At 32.5% G+C, this 21,837-nt stretch overlaps 1 protein-coding gene across 1 annotated transcript in view; it reads left to right on the top strand.

Moving 5' to 3' along the window:
• The first annotated feature begins 420 nt into the window (after positions 1–420).
• Positions 421–21,837, top strand: part of LOC108764203 (mucin-4) — a 58,601-nt gene continuing 37,184 nt past the window's right edge. The window contains exon 1 of the mRNA XM_018512321.1: positions 421–905. The gene's annotated coding sequence lies outside the window, so the exon portion shown is untranslated. The remainder of the gene's footprint in view (positions 906–21,837) is intronic.

Below are 21,837 nucleotides of genomic sequence, written 5' to 3' on the forward strand. Positions count from 1 at the left end.
CGTTGGCGAATTATTAATCACTATTGATTCATTACTCTCGCAAATGTTAGCGACAAGTAGGTAATTACATATTTCCAAAAGAGCGACGTCAGTCTTGAACGCTACCGGATGCTTTCCGTCATGTACCATTCGCGATGGAAGCCGGAATTAAGCATAACGCTATTCGCGTAGATAATTTGCAAACGAGTTAAACACCTCGTTGAAGGGGGACGATAATTTTCTGATGAGAAATCCCTCAATCGCCAGTTCACGATCGGTTCCTCGCGCGCTTCGAGAATGCGGATCGCGTTTTCGCCTTTTACCTTTGCTAGCGACGACGCATGCGCGCGGCCGGTCGTCTCAAAGGCATCAAAGCGTGCGCCGCTGTCTATACCTCTGCGCGGACCGCGGACGGTCAGTAACGCGCCGAGCGTTGTTTTGGGAGGGTGGTGTTCTTTTTCCGCTGATTGCGCTCACTTGGCGCTAAATCGGAGCAGAGCGGAGCACTCGCGTGATACCTCGTCGCTCGTGTTCCCTGCAGCGCGTGTTTTAATTGAATACCGTCTGCTCGACTTGACCTATCGTCACTTGAACGAGCGTGGAGTCGCTACATAAATACTAAAAGTGTTAATTGTAAAAGAGAACGCGTCGTCATGGGTACCGTGTGTTGTGCCCCGCGGGTGTAGAGTGCGGATTGCGCGCAACGTACGAGGGGGATAAAGAAAGAGGTATAGGCAAGCGACCGAGAAAAGACTGAGGATACAGAGCGTGTTGGCTAGACCGCGAGGCGAAGTCTCGTCGTGGAGAAATACGAGGGAGAAACGAAGCCTTGAAGGGACGGAAAAGATAAAGGCGCATGGAGAGACGATAATGCGGAGCCGTTGCTTCCGTCTTCAGCGACAGGACGACGTTCGGATCCGCTCCTAGTAAGTGATAATAAACCACCAGGGATGTTCGCGGAGATAAACAACTGCGTCGGATTTATGGGGATACGTCGTAGGGGTTGCCCGCCCTTCGTAACTTCGACTCGAATTCTGTTCGTATTCTCGCGACGCGCAAATCGTTTTCGTGTCAATATTCTATAATAATTGATCAACATGATAGTAAATTTAGTTATTTTTTAGATGGAAAAAACGATTTTGCTGAGAGGTATTTAAAATTTAATTATTCTCTAAATTGTAAGAATGAAATTTCACTTTAAAAAGTGAAAATTGAGCCAGTCTTGAAAAAGAGTGGCTTAATTTTCAATCTTTAAGAGATTTCACTACTCAGAGTAAGATTCACTCTAAAAGTTTTAAAACGTATATAGATATAGATTTAAAAATATTATGTTGAATTATCAAAATAATTATGTAGGTCGCTCAAACACGACGTGTAATGTTGGAAAAAGTTTTGACATTTACACTAGTTTAAACGACTGTGCGTAATTATTTTGATGATCTAATAAAATTATTTTTTAATGTGTATATTTAACTAAATTTTTAGATATATCAGCATGACCTCTTCATTCCGTGTACGCAAAAATTTAGTCATCAATTGTGAAAATATTATCTGATAATATAATAATACTCTCGTGTCTTTTATCTTCCTTTATCGTATCATTTCCAACATCTGCTAGATTCATACAGAATGAATGCTAGATTCATACAGATAATATTCTCTTAAAAGTTTAATCTTTTCATGTACTCGCGGTTTCTTTTTAATTTAATGGACAATAAGTTAAATGGGATTAATGAATAAGAAAGAATATCGAGCACATTTATCGCCTCGTAAAAAGGTAATCCTGCTTTCGTTATAAAAACTTTTTTTACATAAATTTTCTTTATATATTCTTTTAATGAAAAATCATGCCAAAGGCAGTGCTGTATTATGTTCTGTTATAATTAAATATGATATATTTGCTGTACGAACTCAAAAGCTGGCAAGCTACAAAATTTAAAAATATAAACGTTTCACAGTTACACAGATGCTGATATCATATATCGATGAGTCACATCGATGAGTTTTATATGTACAAACAGTAATAAACAATGTTTGTTGTAACAACACAGATAATGTAGCCCACGGGAATATCGAGTTTTAGAAGGAAAATTCAAAATTCTTTGTCCGAACGAGAATAGGATTTACAAACGTTACAAACCGAGAACTTTTAACGAATGAAAATATTAAACATGATAAAATGTATTAACCGATATTATCGAATTCGATTATGTAATTCTGCGATATAATCTCACAGGCATATACACGCATACATTACTGAGAGAGAACGCGATGACATAATATCTCTCAAAATGTGGGAGTCACTCGAAAGTAATCAGTCATTCATACATCCTTTCGCATTTTTTCCTGAGGAAAAGCTATCGATCATCACGAAAGAGGAACGCCAAATTTATTCTCCACGTAATTAATAAACTTTCCTAAAGATCACACGAATCCATGATATCGGTATTGAACCTCTTTGTAAAGTTCATACTCTGTTATTCAAAGTTAAACGAGATGGATCTTAATTCTATGAACGCCGCTTTACGTACATGGATTACTTTGCATCTTGAAGATAAGTTGCAAGTTGCAACTCTTCGTGATATGGAATAATTATAACTCTTAATTATAATTGCAACTCTTCGTGATATTGAATAATTATAACTGTTCGTTTGCTTAAGGTTATGGTACGCAAAAAACCTTAAGCAGTAACGTAAGCGAATCATTTTGAATTTGTTATTACTTGCGTTCTGTTATTGTCTTATGTTTTCTACTGTGATTGACCGATTTATTGACTGCTTACGTCTTATTGCCTTACTTTTTTTGCTATTAATAAATTTTAACTGATCTAATTCATCTAGTACTATAGCGATCGTAATTCTCATCTTTAATCAGGCGCCATTTCGTCTGCATCAATTAAAGCAATTGTGAAGAGGTTGAGTGTCTCGTTATCCCCGATTTTCACGTAAGAACGACTACGCGCCAGTTCCGTTGCTTTAAAGGGTTAAAAATAAGGCGTAGTCGCTCGAGGCGATCGACCGTAACTTAAACGGGACGTATATTATATATATACATATATCCAGAGAATTCTTTCGGAGTATACGGACGTGACTTCCCAAATGTTGATCTCTTGAATCTCGACAGTGACTTATGTCATCGGAAATATATGGCAGGTGTCACTTATAACATTTCATTCGTGCGAAAATCGGAAATGACATTTGCGAATTAGTTGAGCGGAAACAACAGCGGGACAAAGTTTATTGTTGTATTACATTATTTGCCGTCCGATAAATTAAACGTAATTGTCGCGACGCAGAATAACATGTGGTTCCTGTCGCGTATTGTTTAACGCATTTTCGATTAGTTTACTCTTTTTATATTCACCCGTCTACGTGTCAATAATTTAAAACATTTTATTCATGTAGCAAATGAAGCTCTGTTAGTTAAATGTGTTGCTATGAATATGTAACGCGAGATTTGTTTGCGAATTACAATGTGGGAGCGATTCGTATCAGAGATCATGGATATGTTAAAGTATAGTTATATATCATGATACAAGATAAAAAACGCACATTATGAGTTAAGTCTAGATTACATATTAAAACATTAGCGCATTAGGGAAACACTATTCAATCACCTACCTGTTATGTCATAATGATTCTTTTAGATCGATATTTATAGTCCGTTTTTATTGCCAGACCATTTTAGGAAATATTTTAAGATGCTAATACGGTTCTGTGATATATAGATCTAGTTTATAACATTTCAAGATTGCACCTAAGACAGTCTTGAATATAAGAACTGATTGCGAATACCGATAATTATTTTTGAACAAAATTTATTCTATCTTGATGTAGCGCGTGAATAAAGAAACAGAATAATAGAACGACTTTTATCATTCTATATAAATTTATAGAAACTTGGTATCCACCTACAAGTTCCTTTTAATTCACTAGAAAAATGAGACTTAATCTTTCGATACCATCCCAAATGACGTTTTAATAACGTCTTATTGACGTAAAAGATGTTATTAAGACGTGCTTTGACGTCACTTTGCTACTTGTGGGATACTACGAGAGTGACACACTTGGATCCAACTTGATTCAATTGTTTATAACTTTTATAAAAATAAACATTGTAAAATATTTTTTTTATCGAAACTCTAGACATTGAGGAACGTAGCAATGCCAAGCAAATTTATGTTTCTTTATAATTAAAAAAGTTATAAGCAATGGTAGAAGCACTGGAAAAGTATTGGAAAAAGAAAGACGAGGTATATGCCATATACTCAGAGTTAAATATAAATATACTGATCGCAAATATTACGAAACTATCGATTTTCATCTAGCCACAAGCTTGCGCAACAATTTGATCAAACATCAGAATTTTTATTTTTAGATATATCAGTGTTGTAATAAGAGAGAACTCTGTATATTTTATTAATATTTAAAAAAGATATTACAACATCCGAGACAACATCTTTAATTAAAATTGCATAGAAAATTTAGTATATATATAATATATATATACATATAGTTTTATTAATATAAATAAAAATGTATAACGATAAAAAGATAAAAAAGCCACTTTGCGATACTGTTTACGATATTTGGTATGCAAGGATATTGATTTTTATGGTACACTGGTCGTTAATTGGCAAATTCCGAATTTCGCGCAGTGGCAACGCGACATATTTATACAAAGGCATGCTCGTTAACTATGCTTCGGCGTTAATTACATTTATAGTTTTTGAATACGGCTAATTTGTACCTCTCCATGCTGCAAAAACGAATCTACTTTCAAAATGCCGTTCATTGAAATGCATGAGGCATTGCGACGATGAATTTGCGCGGGTTGACTCCGCAAACTCGCAACAAGAGCTGTTGACTGGCCGCTCTTGAAGTGCGAAATGAAATCAATTTGATTTTCCTTCATTAAGTAGAGATTCGATTTAGCCGATAAATTGACGGGGATTTAATGCAGTGTTTCGCAGATAAGAATTTTCCACTGAAATTGCAGCGCGATTTCAATGTAAAGACAGTTCTATTGAGGAAACTGTTTTCATCGAAGAATATAGTAGAGATAATTTGCATAATTTCGCATTATCTAATTCATCTCCAATTCAATCAATTTTCTTCTTTACCGGAATATAATTTTGGCAAATGAGATATGCAAAATAATGTGAAATAGAATAATAGGAGATCGTTAACATTGCTCGTAACAAGGAAAGTTCACGATATTTTCACGTTTATTTAATCTCATTAATTTGACTGCAACCCCGCATCACTTACAAGAGACCTTTCCAAGAATCCGTAAAAGCTCAAGGAATACTTAGAATTGCGTGTTGTATCATGTAATAATCCTTGAGACGTAGGTAAATCAACTAAAGAAATTTCCTTTATATCGCGTATATTCATTACCCATCGTTGCATCACTATTTCTCTCGCAACATCGTTTCTCGAAGACAGTTCCTTTTTCTAACGATAATACGTAAATCAGTAAATGCATTTCGCATTTTCATTCCGTTGATTTGATTTCGAATCTGCATAAGATAATTTGACGAATTAAATTCGTACAATGGTATAATTAAACGAACATAAATTCATTACTTTGTAATCAGCAAGCTCGCGATACAATTTTGTATCATCAAATCAACAAAATATACACTTGTTATTTGTTGATTTATTTTAACGACTCTGGTATATTCGTATTAACGACTAACTCAGTTATAATGCAATTTATTAAGCTACGATATGTAACATTTAACCCATTAGTATGGATATCGGGAAAATATGAAGTCAAATGGAATCTCTTCCCCTTCTTTAATATCAGTACATGTTATCCGATATCGCGCGCTTAATCGTATTGCTTTCAGTTATAACGTTGCACTCTGCTATTGCTAGAATATTTCACAGTAATGATACGTAAGCTTTGCACGCACTCATTCTTTTCCGCATCTCATAAATAAGAGTGGCGCACGTGACCGCGGATTCCCATCACGCAATTGTGCCCGTAACTTTTCCTCGCCGCACTCATTTATCACCCACGCTTTTCGCACAAACGATTAGCTGGGTGGGAAACGCTTAACACACGGTTAACCTTTCGGCATCGATAAAACGTAAAATGGTGGCCCTGATTGCCCACCTTTCTTTTTCGAATCACCGCGTCCATTGTTCTTCTTTAGAATTCTAAGTGAGGAGGAAATGCGCACTATCTATAAGACAAAGCTTCTGAACGACGTTAGAAAGTTTAAGAGAAAAACATCCGACTCACTGTCCATGTGTGTTGCTTTTATTTTTCTTCGGAACGGAGCGTTCAAAACAAAAACGTTTGAAAATCTAACTCGCAAATAAATCGTTTCTGCCGCGGACACAGCGCGTATTGTTACTCGAAACGATCAAAGCTTTGTAACGATTAATCAAATAATGAGTTCTAGCAAATGCAGAATTTACAGTATAATTTCACTTCGTTATTTAATGGTAAAGCACGGCGTTGAAATTGCAATTCTGAAATGAGAATCCGTGCCAAAGTAGAGGACGGCACTTCAATGACAATCGCAAAATGCGCAACGGTACATCGCAACAAATACCGCTACCTTGAATAGATTCCTCTATTATATTCGAATTCACTCTAAGTAAGTTTCTTTCCGATGGAATTTTGTGTATTACTGCGAAAATATAAAAGGCTTTATGCGCCGGACCTGCAAGAATGACTCAGACGATTTCAAAGGAAGCTTGAGTCATGATTTATGAACAGCCTGCTCGAAGATTGCGCGATCGCGCCTGCCAGATTTTCCTCGTTTTTGTTTTTCTGTTTTAAGAGCTTTGCCTGTTGTTGTTGACGCTGATTATCTGTTATAAAGCAGCAACAGCATCGAGGTATATCTAGACTGCTAAACATACAAAGCACTCGGATAGCAATTCACGATTCAAGCCCCCGGTCGATATGAACAAAAGGAGGCACTTACAATCCAGTACGATAATAATGGACCCCAACGAAAAAATAATACACGATAACGTTGACTTTTTATTCTGAGTCACGACGGCGGCGTTGAAACGCTCATCCGTGGCCAACACGAGTCTGCAAAATTACGTTAACTGAGGGAATGCATCCGCGCTGCATGCTAAGCATTTCCGCCGGCAGATTTTTATCTCTTCTCTTTCGCGCGCGTTTCGCGCTATCGAATAATCTCTGCAACTGCAAACTTCGGATTAATACAATATCCAGGTTATTCCATTTTCACACTCTCATTTCGGATCAATTTAGGGGAAATCTGCCCGAACGTTGCGACATTAATAACATTTAAATCGGATGTTTGGGGAGATTTATTGCGTTTTAACTTCAAACGAGATTCATACAAAATAAGATCTTATACAGAATGTCCCGTTTAGACGTTTAATAAAAAGAATTGTCATAAATTTTGAATTTATTACAATTTACTATAAGTGATACATGTATTCTTCCAGATATCAAAGCTCAGAAATAAATTTTAACCCAGATAATATAAATTTCAGAGCTCTTGCTCTTTACACTGTGACGTCCATCTTCTGTTATTAAAAGTAGTACTAGTACTTTTTATGTTATGAATTTCTTTTATTATAAACGGGACATTTTATATTTCAAAGTAAATTGAAATCTTGCTTCAATATTTAAATTTCTAATTAAAGATTAATGTTGTAGGCCTATTCCGATGTGTTTTCAGATAGTCGACTCCAAATTAGACTCTAAAGAAATCCTAAATAAATAAATGAGAGAAATCTAGGATACTAAGTCCATATCTGTATACCAAGATTTAAAACATTATTTATCAAACAATAACAAATATTGTGATCGTTTTTGGCACAACAAAATTCCATGACCTAAAGCGAGAGGAATCAACACAATTATTTGTATTTTCAGACTACAATCATAATATATCACGATCGTTCGTTTCTGCTATTTGAATTTACAATGAGCGCTGTGGGAGAATCTAGGTTCTCAAGCTGGATTGACTACCAATCGATTTGCATATTGCGTCAACGCGAGAAGTGATTTTTTTTTCTTTACCGTACGATTTACTTTTTATCGGATTATTCTACACTGCCGAATAGCGAGATACCTCGACAGGACGGATTCGAAAGGACCGAAATCTTACGGTATCCAAATGTGTGCGAGTGTATGCTCGTATGTGTGCAGGCACACGCGAGATGTCCCGTTTTAATCTCCGTTGATAAATATCTCTCATAGCGGCTCTGTATATTTTGGCCGGCTCGAAAAGGATTTTACGCAGTTGAATTTCTGTCTGAATTTTTTGTCTGTTACTTTTATATCGGACCGAATACAGGTGCGCTTTTTTTGCAAAGCAATGACGTTGATATTGCGACGCGAATTTATATCGAAAATGTCCTACGTCGCACGTTGAAACTGGAAACTGAGAAACTCGGACATTGAAATATTGTAAAATATTTCACGTCCTACAACGCACTTCAAAATTTTGTTTTCCTCTAAGGTTTATTGGATGTTTCTGATTAATTATTCGTAACTTTTTGAATATGTGTGTGTTTGCTTGTGTGTGTTGCTAATATTATTTTTAATAAAAAATGTTCTAACGGATGCCTTAAAACTAAGTAATGCTGATGATGTAAGATACATTTATTTAAAGATTTAAAAGAAATAATTATTTTTTAAAATCCTATTTTATGAAATTCTTCTTTTTTCATGCTAAACTGATTTAAGTGTTCTTTTAAAAACAAGTAGTAATTTCCAACTCAAAAACTTCGAAAAACATTTTCTTCTTTTGAAATTCATTACTTTATCTATAAAACACTATTTATAATTTCTTTTCTTTTTAATATAGGAAGAGATTTAAACTCTTTAAAAATTAATTGAAAGCTAACCACGTTTATTTGCGATAGCAAGAATTTCGTAAGTATCACATCGGTTGCTACTCGCAACGATGCAGAGCAATCGAAAGAATGAAACACCTTGTATATCCGTGGCAGATTCGTCAGTACAAAGCAATGCGCGGAATGTACGCTGCCGTCTTTCACGAACGTCTTCTCTTCTTTGTCGTTGAGGAACGAAGCGTAAGCATGCGATGGTATACATACTTCATGGCAGGAAATGCAATTGTTGTGATCCTTTCTCCTTAGAAAAATTAATGTTATCCAGCACACCGTCAGATTTATTAATAAACTCACGTCCGTCGCGTTGGCTAAAAAAATGCGACGTAGTATATTTATATCTCGTGATTCGTTATAGTGTCTCATTATTTTATTTTCTCTTCCATTAAGGTGCATTTAGGTCGATAACTTTTTACATCAGTAATATGAGCAAAGTTGCAAGTTGAATATGTAAAACAAAACAAGTTTCGAAAACACTTTTTATATTTTTATACTTTTCACATTTTAACGATATTTAATAACACTTACTATTAATAAAACATTAACGATGCTTTAAACTTTCGATTTATAACTGTCTTAATTTTATGGCACTATAAGAGAGTTAGGCAGTCTCAAAATTAATTTACGCTGAAGTTTCTAAGCATTCGTCCTAAGTGGTTTATCCTGTATATCAACTGTATCGATTAATTTTTATGATAATGTTTAAAGGAGTTTTCGCTAGAAATTAAGAAAACTCATCCAGAGCGTATTTCCTTGTCGCTTACATGTCTTTCTTACGAGCTTCTCTCAGCCTATTTTCTTTCGCATGCCTTCGCGTACGCATGCCTCCACGTCACGTCGTGACACTCTTCTCGTGAACACACGCAACGCGAGCACCATTATGTTTTTTAATTCGTGTTCCTGTAGGACTTGAGCTCCAGGCCCTTAGCGCACATCATGAAAGCGCAATAATCTCGCACGAGCTGTGGGAGCCCGCCTGTAATTTATGCAAAGAGAATCACGAGGAAAACGATCTTCGTGGAAGACAATAATGATTGGTGATAGTAATGATTAATGTATGAGTCTTCAGTTATATGAAAATATTCTTGGTACTCTCAATGCTTAACCGTTTCAGGATTGATATTAAAACGTTATTAAAATATAGTATCCTCATCCTACGTTTATATGTGTTACGTTTTTAGTTGCAAAATGCTTGCGACAAGCTATCGTTAAAATCCATTAAATTAAAAAAAATAATATTTAATATATTAATATACAAGGTAATCCTTAAATATTGTAAAATATTTTGGGAAGTAATTCTCTTCATATTAATTTAAAATGAATACTTGATATAACTATATATTTGAAAAGGCTTTTGTTAGTTTTAAAGATACAGGATATATAAATTGAAGGAAAAAGTTTTTCTTTAAAAATTTTAAAGACTCGGGCTGTTTAATCAAACTTTATGTTTCAAAGATATAAAGACTCATTTTTTTTAGTCCATACATTCTTTTTTCATTCAACTTAAAGATAAGCTGATATTTTTGAAACTAAACCATTTCGAATATACGGTCGCATAAAACTTTTTTGTCTTGAAATAACGTAAAGAATTACTCCTTAAAATGTTTAGAATGCTTAAGGACCATCCTATATATGTATATGTTTGGAAACATCAATCATACAAATTTTTTTTTTGAGAAACACAGGATACGAAATGAGGAACGTAAATGTGATCAAAATATGACAATACAGAGGAATTTACATCGTGCAATAATTTTTTACTTAAAATCTGTGAAAGTTTATAATAACATTACACTTGTTTAGGAAAGAACAGATTCAAACAAAAAGTGTAAAGTATTTTTAATATTCAAATTTTAATATTATTTATTCAAAATTATATTTTTAGTCTATTCCTGGACCATTCATAAGAGAACACTTGTCGTTTGCTTTTATTCACATTTATCGTATATATACGAGTAATATTATTTTTATGTCTGTTATTTTAATGTTGCGCACTCCTTCGATGTCATTGTTTGTGTAATGCCGGGTACAACGAGTCATTTCGTTTTACGATTGTACAGATGGGCTATGCCGTTGCACTGCGACAGGGACATCGAAATTAATATCCATGACATATATATGTGCATAGGTATGTGCCATACATAAGGGACATGGAAATACGGCCTATTGTGGTGCACAATGCGCACCGGCTAGATCACATCCGGGAATGGAAATCCTGCAAATTGGAACAACTTTCGCTATTACATATATAGTAGGTAGATACATCTTCGAATTACGGAAACATTTCTGTGTTTCACATAAGTTTGAGCAGGCTTTAAACAAGGCATACGAACCATTCGCGTTTTAGAGGGACGAGTAATTACCTTGTCGATATCTTATCAAACTAGCTATTAAAACGGCTTAGTCATTGATTAGCATAAATTGCATATTATTATTATATATATGTGACAAACACAGTATTTTAGGAAACCAGGTATGTACTTGTTTTTTAATCTTTATAAAGCGGAATTTATTTTTAAAATCTTATGACTTTTTTTTCGAGTAAAATTTATTATAATCTATTATTTTATTTATTTTTTGTCTCAAAATATGACAGTTTCAACGCCATACAGTGATTTTCCCGTCCTGTAAAGATTTTGATATTCTCTCTATATATATAATTATTGTTTAAAACAGAGAAATTTTTGTACTTGCGTGTTAAAGAGAGAGTTTATATTAAATTAGTGACAAATTTAGTGTCTGAAATCGTAAAGACATGCGTTGTGTCGATTTAATATTTTATACATTATAAAACGTACAAGTATTTTATAATATTATTATATGGAATGTGGATGTCACGTGCGACTATGCAAAATATTCAAAGGAAAAATTCTGTTCTCTGACTGTGATTCATGGGCGTATATGAATTATTAATAAAAAAATACACAAACAATTAAAGACGCGTTTTAATAAATAATTTTGCGGTTCCTTTTTGGATGCTGAAACTTTGGAAAGTAAAACTATAGCGGTTCATTACATTGCCAGATATTTAGCCTTGATTTTATATGAGTCACATCGACGTCAATAATATTCCAGCCGCCTGGCAATCAATGAAACGTTTGAGTTAATATGTCACCAGACATATGATTCGTAAGAGTACGTCGCGTTAACACGCGATGCGACAATCAATTCAGTCTCACGATAGTACGTTCTACACAAAAATCTTTTAATCTACGATAACATGTTCTTTTACTAGGACTGATAAATACGCAATGTCTTGTATCAAGCATTCAATGTTAATTATCGTAGTAGAGACGCCAGTTCATCAAGCAGTACATTGGTCAGACAAGCTCAAAGCAATAATATATAATGCATCAAACGCTTTTCGTGGGCAAGCGAGATCATAAATAATTCCATTGAAACGGTGAAGCTACGGCGTCTACGTCGTAAAATATCGACAGGAGGAATTCTGCCTGTTGAACTGAAGATGTTATAGACTCGACCGCCGGCAACTTGAGCTAATTCTGGGCGACTCGAGTCTCCTTTCTGTTGTGCCTGTCTATCAGATTGAACTTTGGTGTAACAAAAGAGAAACAGAAGAAGGAAGCCAAATTAGCCCAGAATTAGTTAATCTAGACGAGAAATATGATTGTGTGCATGAATGATGCAGTGGAAAATGAAGAGCGAGATTGTGACAAAGTTTTTACGTAGAGGAGTGACGATTCCAGATAAAGGTCTGAATAGAATTTTATCGTCGAGCAGAGATTCTGAGATCGCGTAAATATTACAACATCCGCTAATAGCACTTCGGTTACGTGTCACTTGACAAGCGTAACGAGCGTTTGCTTTCATAATGAAATGATAACAGATCGACGAACGAAATTTGCATTTATAACGGCTACGAAGAGTGATCGTTTATAGCGGGAGTATTAACATAAACCGAGGCACATTATTTATTGCGAAGCCTCGTGAGAGCAACGAAATGTGATCGTGTGTATACCGATCATTGATCCGTCCCTCCGAGAGTATAGATGGGCGTAAGACTTCCGTTATGACTTCATAAAAGATTCCTATGATGGCAGAAGACATGACAGGAGCAACAGCATGCTTATTATTATTATTATCACATTAGTGGACTTAATCGTGACTTTTAATCGTACTGATTTATATTATATGTGTACTTATTTCTTGTTTTTTGTACATTTTTTTTATCGAAATTAGTTGTAGCTTATTTGTTCTTCCATTTTTTCATTGGATTTGCCCTAAAATTTTTAAAAGTAATTTTATGATCTCTTTTAGTTTGCCTATTTTATATCTATTATTGAAATAACTGAAATGCAAAAGCTGCCATATCTAAAAATAAAAACAAAAGAGGTATCGAAATCTTTGAATTTCTTAATATCTTGGTTACGAATTACACATTTTAAATTGTGAAACAATTACATCTTATAAGAATTATTTTTAAAAACGTTGAGTAAAGTGGCAAAAGAAATTAAATCTCTGTTTTGTACTGTTACTAACCTAGCTGGTTTACTTTTTAATTTTTTACTTTTATTTATTATTATTTTTTTATCAAACTTGTTTTACCAAATTTTTCCTCTGTGTTTAATATTTTGTTTTCACTTGATGAATTTGACATAAATATAAAAGAGAAAAAACAATTTATTTTTTAAATAAATTTAACAAAATGTGATGTTTTGTAATACAATAAGTATTTTCTTTTTTTATTAATAAAATAATAAAAACACGTTTCAAATTTATAAAAATTCTGTTTAAAATTATAAAAATTCAATAACTTAATATTTAGGTTTTGTATCAATACTTCAGTTCCAAAATCAATTAAATCTTTCATCTACAAAAGTAGTCAAGTGCATTGTACTTTAATAAGTAGAAATTGTATTTCTTATGTCATAATATACACATTTTGTTAATTAAAATAATTATTTTTTCTTGATTAAAAAAAAAGACTTCTCATTAATAGCTTGAATAAAAAAAATTATACAAGTTTTATCGCTTCCCCTAAAAACATTTTTAGTAAAGATAACTACTTTTACAAATGGGCTACTCATTTATAACCTTTCATACGAATGGACGGATATAATATAATATCCCTCGAGGGATATAATACGTTCTTTCCATCTCAAATAATCCAGAATTGAATTATAAGGCGTATAAGTTTTACGGCAGGTGATATGCAAAAGTCCGTCTATCCGTTCCAGATACATACCATTGTACCAATGTATATTCGTTCTCATAATACATCATGTTTTTTGCTATTCATGAACATGATGTTAATCGAGGTGATGAATCAATATGCGCATATGTGTACGCATATATGTGAAAAAATAGATCGCCCTTACGTACCGAGGAATGCAAGAAAGCTGTAACCTTTAGAATAAATCAGCGCGCAATCGTCATCATATAATATATCATTCTCGTATAATGATGCGTACATGTATCGGGCCTTGTTTTCTTCCATTTACACCGTCATCTCGGTAAATAGGCATCTGCATCGCGCGGACAAAGAGTAACGAGTAGCCCCGACTTGTGTAATGGCATTAAATGTCAGGTCAAGTGACTGGCGAAGCTAGTCGAGTCTGTGTGCAATTGTAGCCTCTCCGTGTGTACTTTATTTCCACCGCGAATATAACATACCTACAAACGGCGCGCCTACTCCCATTCTCTCTGAGAGCACCCGCGATTGGCGCGTTCGAATTGTTCATCTGGCACAGCTTTTTATTGCTCGTACTGCGCGGTCAAAGGGAATTTTGCATAGCGCGCTCGTTGCGAAATATGCCGTGGGAGTCTTTGCGCCATCACGTTCATGCCTTTTCTCGTTTGTTCGTAGCGTACAGGGAGGATATTGCGCAACAAACAAAAATTTATATATATTGTATAATTGAATCGATATTCTCTAAGGGAAAATGAATACGCGCTTTTAAAAAGAATATGTTTAATTGAAAACAATAAAATATTAATTATGAGAATTTCTCTTTGTTCTGGTTTAATTAAAAAAAACTTATGACTAATTGAGTAATATAAATTTTACAACATAATATATAATTCATTAATTGAAATTTGTCGTAATATTTTTTAAAATGAAATATTAATTATAAAATATTATATAATATTAAAATTGTAATAGGGATAAGTAATACGAATTGTGTTTCACTATTTCGCATTTAAATGAAAAATTGAGTTGAATCTTTATACGATACATGAATTCTTTCGAAATGTTCAATTGGGATTATCGTTGTTTTATGTCCATAAGTATACAATTCGATATATTTTTGTGCACGAATAGATATAAGAAACAATTCTTCTCTCTTAAAAAAAAAATAATAAAAATATCTTTGTGCGTAGTTAGTATTTTTTTCGTTGCACGAGACGAATGTCGACTGAAAAGCTAATTGAAATATCGGGAAAAAATATGGGAAGCAAATTGTATCGTTAACAATAGTGTCTATATTGCAATATCTGTCCTATTATGCTCGTAATATCCCATCAACCTTTAACTTTTATGACTCATAGTTCAGCGAAGCAGATATTTCTGTTGTGTGTAAAAATAATTCTAAGGCCAGGAGACAGAGTCTCTCTTAATTCACGGAAAATGTCATATACATACACGTATGTATTTATAATATATATGTATATATTACGTACTTTCCACGTTTTTGTATATATTTATAAATAAACATTGTTAAAAAAGAATTTTTGGGATGTTACCTGGAAAAATCTGGACAACCTGGAATTTTTAGAGGATTTTTTTATCCTTAAAAATCAGAGATTTTTATGGAATTTTATTGGGTCTCAGGGATTTTCGAATTTTACTTTTTGAACTTAAATTCTATCTTTCTCTGAAAACATTGTTTGTTCAATCATTTTTTTCTTGATAATGTTGACAATAAATTAGCAATAAATACGTATACACATTTGCATACTTCATGTACACATTCTTGTGTACTTTGCGAGTTTTTATTTAAAAAATCAAGATAAAATATAGAAAAGAATACTCAGCAGAATAGAATAGCTGATACTATTTCGTAGTGTAAGCTTTCCTTTATACTGTCCTATTATAGGTTTTATATTGCTCCAATTGTAGAAAATGATAGATACAATCTCGTACAAATCTCTATTTTCTGGTAATTTTTAGTATATAGTTTGCTTGCGCGCTGCTTGCACTCCAATTTATTTCAAAATTGTACGAACATATACTCTAATCTTATTTGAAATTTTGAACAAAAATACCAGAAAAATCGAGGAATTCTCAGGAAATTTTTTTACGAAATTTCACTCTGATTTAAAAAAAAATCTAAAATATAACAACTACTTACAATGTTCGATGATTATCTTTAAGCAATATTCACAACATATTATCCCTCTCTCTTACTGAAGAGATCAGATTAAAATGGTTGCAGTACATATCAAGGAATTAAAAATTAAAGTTATCGAGGATCTCTCTCATACGTGGCGTAATGTGCATGCACAGAGAGAATTTTTATGTACCTTACATCACGATGATGCAATGTATTTTTGCTTGATATTCAAAAGAGGAATTTTCTATAATGCAATTTTCATAGAAGATTGCTTGAGAAAACGATTGCGTATCTTGCTTCTTATATAAAATTTCTTCTCTTTCATATCATGTAAATGCTATCATGTAGCGAAATGGTTTGTGCTGTCTCGTTATTCTCATTATATTGATTTATAACACAAAAATTTGTATTGTAAAAATATTATTTATGAACATTTATGATTTACATATACATATTTATAATCGTATGAATATGCATATTTTCGTTTTATACCTTACGTATTGATTTTACTAAATTGCCAATATCGGGAATTTATTAATAAAGAAAATTATGTAGAGAAAAAAAGCTGAAAACGTCAGTTTTCTCATACGACGTTTACTGTATATGTATTTCACTTTATGCCTCGGCGAATTTACATTACAACATAATGCAACTTGTTGTTTGCATTAATTAAATTTTCTCATGTGTATAATCGCATTTGCAAAGCAGCTCGAGGCAAAGTTACGCGAGTTGTTTCTCGGATTTCTTAATTTGAGAATGTCACTTTCAACTTAATGAAAAATTTCCTCTACCCCTAATGACAGAGCAACGAGATCGCGCAGAACGTCTTCAGACTCGTTTCTTGCCATTAAGAGATTCTTGCATTTGACGCGTTCTTCATCATCAGTTAATTAAAAATGCTCTGTATATAATTACAGTTGCGCAACTAAAACAAAGGGTGCAAATTTTAAATTTTTCTAATGAGATTTTCTCCTCTTAGTTTGCAATATATTGATGGAAGTTGCAGTGCCTTTGGGGAATATTGACGGTCCAATTTTCTTCGAATATTGCTCGATACACTTATATTTTATTTAAAGCTAAAATGAACGTATCCCTATTCGATGAAGAGAGACAGCAGATATTCTTATTTAAACATTTATTCGTAAAAATAATCTCCAATTTTTCTTGGATATCGAATAAAATTATTTTTAATTTATATTAATTTTTTATAAATAAATATATTTAACATAATTTTATTGTTTTAACAAACATATTATGTTATTGTTGTTATTTTTATAATCATCTTTAATAATGCTGCATCTTTAATATGCTGTTTTAATAAATAATAAGCATTTAATAAACAATAATTGCTCGAGAAAGATTTTACTATATATGAAAAATTATAGTAATGTTTTCTTCCTCAATTTTTTTCTACTGTTTTAAAAAAATTGGTTGGGAATATTCCTACGTGCCCTTTTTTCTCAAGCTAATTGCTACGTGTACACGTGAGTTATGCGAGGGTCCTTTCCTACGTAGAAGTACGCCTATTTCCGGCGACTTTTTTAAAACCTTTCGAACCTACACTGGAATCTACTTTCAACTCTTTCAGACACACTTTGGCTGCCGAAAGCCAATATTAAGTTTCCGGTACAGTACGACACGTACATGTACAGCTTATTGAAAAGCACCGATTACAACTTATTGAGAAGAAAGCGATACTTTCCGCGAAATTGTTCTACGTGATTTCGCAATGAGTTTTTTCGAAGATACTTTTTTTCTAGTTTATGTAACTTTCTTTTATAGTTTCATATATGGAAGCAATAGAACACGGAACAATTATCCATTTATATTTTTAATGTTACGATAAAATATTACACTGTTAAATTTCTAATATCAAATTATACTTAATTTGAGTTATTTTTTTTATCATTTCTATAAGTCACCATTGCTCCTACTCAATATACATATATATGTTCTTAATTTAACTAAAACAATGAAGTTAAATAATTTAACTTAAGAAAATGTATTAAATTTAATTCAAATTTAGTTTATTTACTGAATATGTATATATATATTTATATAGATATTGTTTATCTTAAAAATAACAGAAATAGATTGATTTACATTTTGACGTACATGATAGAAATAAAAAATAATAAATATTATTTAACTTAAGGGATTCGGTTGCCATTGCTCCTCCTTTGCTATCTGACAGTGTACTTTTCGATATTTTTGACCCGGAAATCTTAATGGATACGCCAAGAAGAAAAAGTAGTGTGCACGATTTTCCAACGGAAAAATGTTACTTCTAACGTCACCGATTTATTGAGGGATTTGAGTCGTCTTGAAGGTCATTGCACCTTCAACTTACATGGTTGCTACATTGCACTTCACAAGATTTCGCTACTCGCGAACGTCGGAACTACCATGATAAGATAAGCCAATGTCGTAAACCGCTTTAAGTTTCACGTTCCTAACGATTAGATTATTCAGCGAACTGCAAGGACTCCGTCGATCTCGATCGTCTATTTTGTATCTGATAAAATTGCAAATAAAACACGATAGTATGATTTTTCTAGAGCTAATAAAAGAGAATTTCAGCAACTTAATTCATTATTGATTAATATGTACGTAAACAACTGCATAATTAATTTGTCAAAGTCTGTTTGTTGAATTATATAATTTTGATATTTTTTCTGAAAATTAAAATATATATATATAGCAGTTAATTATTAAAAATGTTTCAATATATACGTATAATGAGCGCAAAAAGTATTTATACACGGAAAATTTTTATAAAAAGGTCTTAATTATAGAAAATAATTAGCACTAATTAACAACTTTATACAATGAATACGTTCTGTCATATATATAAATAAAAGAGCTTTGCATGTTCCTAATCCTGGAAGCTCTCGACTGTGCAAATATTTTTTGTACGTCTAAATAATTTATTATTTTCGCTTATTTTGAATATATCATAATTAATTTAAAAAAAAATAATTTTAGGAATATATAAAATAGACTATATATTTCTAAAATTATTTTTTTTTCATCAAAAAAATCTTATTTTTTAAAAATTAATTTTTTGTTAATAAACTGCTAATTAATGTTAATTTTTAAAAAATAAGATTCTTTTTAAAAGTATCTCCTGTGCGATACTGTTTACGTTCGCTGTAAAACGTCAAGATTTTATTTTCATTTCGGGAATTTCACTAAAGAAGTACAGTTGCGTCTTGAAACGGAGCATGTAAAATGAATAGCTGGTATTACTCGCGTGTTTGTCCGTCCATGTTCGATTTCTACGCTTCGGTTTGAAAGCGACTAACAGCACAAGTCGTCGTGGCACACATTACGTGTTATGGCCGTATGTGTTAAGGAGAAGCCGGAAGCGTCTATTTTCAATCGCACGTCAACCACGTCCGGCAATTCTCTATATTAGTACCGTACTATTCGAAAGATTCCGTCGTGATTTGTCACGTGAATATATGCGCGCGCGCGACGCATTAAATCAAACACATTGAAGTGGACGGCTATCTCGCTCGCAGATTAACACGATAACGTCGCTAGATAATCCTCTTATTAGAGCGCCAATTTGGCGCTCGTCGTCGCGAGGCGATAACTATAGTTAAATCAAAAGTATTAAAATGAAACAATTGTTTTACAAGTAAGACACAGCCCAATATCCGTAACACATTAATGCAAAATTACTAAGATAATTTTTAAATAAAAGTTTTAGATATTATATATATATAAGTATCAGACATAAAAAAAATATTAAATATTATTATTATTTGCATAATAATATAAATCGCTATTAGTTATTAATGCACAACATGTTAAATATTACAGATGAATAGTCCATATATAAATAAGCATTATTAGCATTAAAATTACAGCTGAATTGCAGCTTAATTTCTGAAATAGAAATAAAATGTGATATGGAAAAATATTTTTATGTATATTAACAATTTTTTTAATTCAAATTGCATTTTAATTAGTTGCTCCTAATGTCATAATTTTTTAAAAAGATATTAATATTTCATTAACATTATAATCACAATCATATTGAGAAATAGTTTAAAATTTTTGATAAGCATTATTTGTATTAAAATTACAGTTTAAATATAGCTTAAATCCTGAATTAGAAATAAAAAATATCTATACGTATATTAACAATTTTTTTAATCAATATAAATTATATTTTACTTGTTTCTAACATCATAACTTTTCAGTACATTAATATATTTCACTAACATTATAAAACAATCGTACTAAAAAATATTAGAATATTCTATACTAAATACTTTACTATTATGCATAATTCACAAAGAGAGAAATAGAGAGAGAGAGAGAGAGGAACATATTTATTATATATTTGTGTTATAACTTATAATGTGTTGAAAAATTACATATAGTTTATAATTATTGAGAATTTTGAACGGTTTGAAATTTGATTAAAGCACTTTCTACATTTTTAACTGTATATATCTCTATTCTCAAATATTGAATATATTATATATACTAAATCAAAGAAACATTGTAAAGAGGCATTATGCCTGAAGACTAGGTCACAGAGGTAATTTCCATTACGTCCACGTATTGGTTGCGTCTCACTCGATCTCATGTTTCGTCGAAGAAAAAAATTGCGATTGATAATATCGAGATCACGTTACTAATTGCGTCATCGGTATCGCCATTATTATTGTCTTTGTCATTATGATTGTTTGACTTAATTGTAACGAGAAGAGAAATCGCGATGGAATCGGTTTCGCCGACTGCGAATTCTCGTGTTATTCGATACCTTGTAACGACAAAATGTCTCGCAATTTCTCGGAATATAAATCAGAGAGGTTCGTTCCTATTATTGTCCTGTTTAAGAGACTTCCACTACGTAATTAAAATAATTCCTTGCAACATTGCTTTTTCCATTTGTCAGTGTAAAAACAGCTCGGATTTACGGCGAAAGAAAAATTTGTTTTATTCTTTTTTTACTGATTGTTATTATAAATTACTCTTCTAATTTAATTTGGGAGAGAATTATTATTATGTCAGTTGATATTGTGTTGCAAGTTAAAAATAATTGTATTTTTAACAATCATATATCTGTGATAAATTTATTTAAATAGAAGTATTATTTCAATATCTGACTTTGACCGTACGTGACACTTCTGTTACTTAGTTAATCTTTTCAAAAATTTTCTTTAAACGCGCGCGCGGCTACAATCGATCATTTTTTTATTTTTATTAATACGCTATATTAAACCGAGGTATTTTGATAAAAGAGCATTGCAAAAGAAACATTAAAGTAAACCGTTTGTATTTTTAACTAGAAATAACATCGCAATACACGTATTTACGTATCAATACGATATTTTTATTTGATATTTTGGTAACAGTGAGGGTTGTATTTATGTTTTAATTAACTAGAAATAATATCGTACATATATCGTATATAAACGTACCGCGTGCTTATACAATTTTCTTTGTTCATCGTATATGGAAAAATTAACATTAGTTTTTTAATAGCTTTGTTCTGGGATGCAGTTACATGCGACTGAATAATAAAAGAGCCTTAGCATAAAGCTAATATTTACCAAGCCGCGAAAAAATAACACATGATTGCATGCAGCGCGCTTAATGAAAAGAATATCCGCAACAAGTGCAATTATGGCAGCTAACCACTCGTAATTGCTCCTCAAAAATAATTGTGTTAGTACGAACCT

The sequence above is a fragment of the Trachymyrmex cornetzi genome, unplaced genomic scaffold, assembly GCF_001594075.2.
Source record: "Trachymyrmex cornetzi isolate Tcor2-1 unplaced genomic scaffold, Tcor1.1 scaffold4, whole genome shotgun sequence".
Taxonomy (NCBI): Eukaryota; Metazoa; Arthropoda; class Insecta; order Hymenoptera; family Formicidae; genus Trachymyrmex; species Trachymyrmex cornetzi.